The following is a 3,338-nucleotide window of genomic DNA, read 5'->3' as shown; positions in this document are numbered from 1 at the left end:
TAAAGGCAGGGTGGGAGCAGAGATGCGTGCGGGAGCTGTGTTTGCCCTGGGATGGGAGCAGAGATGGGTGCGGGAGCTGTGTTTAAAGGCAGGGTGGGAGCAGAGATGGGTGCAGGATCGGGGTTTGCCCTGGGATGGGAGCAGAGATGGGTGCAGGATCGGGGTTTAAAGGCAGGGTGGGAGCAGAGATGGGTGCAGGAGCTGTGTTTAAAGGCAGGGTGGGAGCAGAGATGGGTGCAGGAGCTGTGTTTGCCCTGGGATGGGAGCAGAGATGGGTGCGGGAGCTGTGTTTAAAGGCAGGGTGAGAGCAGAGATGGGTGCAGGATCGGGGTTTGCCCTGGGATGGGAGCAGAGATGGGTGCAGGAGCTGGGTTTGCCCTGGGATGGGAGCAGAGATGGGTGCAGGAGCTGTGTTTGCCCTGGGATGGGAGCAGAGATGGGTGCAGGAGCTGTGTTTGCCCTGGGATGGGAGCAGAGATGGGTGCAGGAGCTGTGTTTAAAGGCAGGGTGGGAGCAGAGATGGGTGCAGGAGCTGTGTTTGCCCTGGGATGGGAGCAGAGATGGGTGCGGGAGCTGTGTTTAAAGGCAGGGTGGGAGCAGAGATGGGTGCAGGATCGGGGTTTGCCCTGAGATGGGAGCAGAGATGGGTGCGGGAGCTGTGTTTAAAGGCAGGGTGGGAGCAGAGATGGGTGCAGGATCGGGGTTTGCCCTGGGCTGGGAGCAGAGGTGGGTGCAGGATCGGGATTTAAAGGCAGGGTGGGAGCAGAGATGGGTGCAGGAGAAAGGCAGGGTGGGAGCAGAGATGGGTGCAGGAGCTGTGTTTGCCCTGGGATGGGAGCAGAGATGGGTGCGGGAGCTGTGTTTAAAGGCAGGGTGAGAGCAGAGATGGGTGCAGGATCGGGGTTTGCCCTGGGATGGGAGCAGAGATGGGTGCAGGAGCTGGGTTTGCCCTGGGATGGGAGCAGAGATGGGTGCAGGAGCTGTGTTTGCCCTGGGATGGGAGCAGAGATGGGTGCAGGAGCTGTGTTTAAAGGCAGGGTGGGAGCAGAGATGGGTGCAGGAGCTGTGTTTGCCCTGGGATGGGAGCAGAGATGGGTGCAGGATATGGATTTAAAGGCAGGGTGGGAGCAGAGATGGGTGCAGGATCTGTGTTTGCCCTGAGATGGGAGCAGAGATGGGTGCGGGAGCTGTGTTTAAAGGCAGGGTGGGAGCAGAGATGGGTGCAGGATCGGGGTTTGCCCTGAGATGGGAGCAGAGATGGGTGCAGATGGGAGCAGAGATGGGTGCAGGATCGGGGTTTGCCCTGAGATGGGAGCAGAGATGGGTGCAGGATCGGGGTTTGCCCTGAGATGGGAGCAGAGATGGGTGCGGGAGCTGTGTTTAAAGGCAGGGTGGGAGCAGAGATGGGTGCAGGATCGGGGTTTGCCCTGGGATGGGAGCAGAGATGGGTGCAGGATCGGGGTTTAAAGGCAGGGTGGGAGCAGAGATGGGTGCAGGAGCTGTGTTTAAAGGCAGGGTGGGAGCAGAGATGGGTGCAGGAGCTGTGTTTGCCCTGGGATGGGAGCAGAGATGGGTGCGGGAGCTGTGTTTAAAGGCAGGGTGAGAGCAGAGATGGGTGCAGGATCGGGGTTTGCCCTGGGATGGGAGCAGAGATGGGTGCAGGAGCTGGGTTTGCCCTGGGATGGGAGCAGAGATGGGTGCAGGAGCTGTGTTTGCCCTGGGATGGGAGCAGAGATGGGTGCGGGAGCTGTGTTTAAAGGCAGGGTGGGAGCAGAGATGGGTGCAGGAGCTGTGTTTGCCCTGGGATGGGAGCAGAGATGGGTGCGGGAGCTGTGTTTAAAGGCAGGGTGGGAGCAGAGATGGGTGCAGGATCGGGGTTTGCCCTGAGATGGGAGCAGAGATGGGTGCGGGAGCTGTGTTTAAAGGCAGGGTGGGAGCAGAGATGGGTGCAGGATCGGGGTTTGCCCTGAGATGGGAGCAGAGATGGGTGCAGGATCGGGGTCTGCCCTGGGATGGGAGCAGAGATGGGTGCAGGATCGGGGTTTGCCCTGGGATGGGAGCAGAGATGGGTGCAGGATCGGGGTCTGCCCTGGGATGGGAGCAGAGATGGGTGCAGGATCGGGGTTTGCCCTGGGATGGGAGCAGAGATGGGTGCAGGAGCTGTGTTTGCCCTGGGATGGGAGCAGAGATGGGTGCGGGATCGGGGTTTGCCCTGGGATGGGAGCAGAGATGGGTGCAGGATCGGGGTTTAAAGGCAGGGTGGGAGCAGAGATGGGTGCAGGAGCTGTGTTTGCCCTGGGATGGGAGCAGAGATGGGTGCGGGAGCTGTGTTTAAAGGCAGGGTGGGAGCAGAGATGGGTGCGGGAGCTGTGTTTGCCCTGGCATGGGAGCAGAGATGGGTGCGGGATCGGGGTTTGCCCTGGCATGGGAGCAGAGATGGGTGCGGGATCGGGGTCTGCCCTGGGACGGGAGCTGGGGCTGGGTCCAGGGGCCGGAGCCGGTCCTGCTCCAAGGGGGGGCCCCGTTTCCAGCCGGGGCGGGACCGGCGGGGCCGGCAGGGGGCGCGGGCGCGGCGGGCGGCGCCGGGCGCTCCAGTGGCGCAATCGGTCAGCGCGCGGTACTTATAGGGCAGTACACGGAGCAATGCCGAGGTTGTGAGTTCGAGCCTCACCTGGAGCACGACTTTTACGTGCCCCGACACCCACCCCCCCCCAACCCCCGTCTCTCCCCATTGTCCCCATTGTCCCCACCACCCCGCTTTGATTCGAGATGCGCGAGCAGCTTTTGTCCCGGAGGCAGGGATGAGGATGCCCTGTGTGTGTGTGTCCCCCATAGGCATCAAACCTGCGGCCCGGCCACCCCCCTGCACCCACGGGCACTTCTGCGACGAGCACTTCGGGCTGTGCCTGCCCGAGCGGGCCCGAGGGCAGTACTGCCGCCGAGACTCGCACTGCGCCCGCGGCCTCCTCTGCATGTTCGGGAAGTGCCAACAGCCCGTGCCCGACGGGCAGGAGGGTGAGCGGGGACCGGGATTTAACGGGGACGGGACGGGGGGGACACGGGACATCGCAGCATCACCCCTGCGAGCTGATGGAGGGGGGGCACCCACTGGTCCAGCTCCATCCCTGTCCGCAGTGCAGGGACCAGGCTTGGACTGGGGGGGACATCGCAGCATCACCCTTGATAGAGGGGGGCACCCACTGGTCCAGCTCCATCCGTGTCCCCAGTGTGGGGATTTGGCTTGGACGAGGCGGGGGGGACATCATAGCATCACCCCTGCGAGCTGATGGGGGGGGGGGGGGGGCACCCACTGGTCCAGCACCATCCCTGTCCGCAGT

The 3,338-nt window shown here is 63.2% G+C and overlaps 1 non-coding gene across 1 annotated transcript; it reads left to right on the top strand.

Moving 5' to 3' along the window:
- Positions 1-2,588: 2,588 nt before the first annotated feature.
- Positions 2,589-2,679, top strand: TRNAI-UAU (transfer RNA isoleucine (anticodon UAU)). Its single transcript is given in 2 exon segments — positions 2,589-2,626; positions 2,644-2,679. It is a non-coding gene; the product is annotated as a tRNA-Ile (tRNA).
- The last annotated feature ends 659 nt before the right edge of the window (positions 2,680-3,338 follow it).

Source organism: Pezoporus wallicus, unplaced genomic scaffold (assembly GCF_028554395.1).
Source record: "Pezoporus wallicus isolate ANWC-B61680 ecotype Strahan unplaced genomic scaffold, APGP_CSIRO_Pwel_v1 contig_14457, whole genome shotgun sequence".
NCBI classification, from domain to species: domain Eukaryota; kingdom Metazoa; phylum Chordata; class Aves; order Psittaciformes; family Psittacidae; genus Pezoporus; species Pezoporus wallicus.
This window is presented reverse-complemented; position numbering and strand designations above follow the sequence as displayed.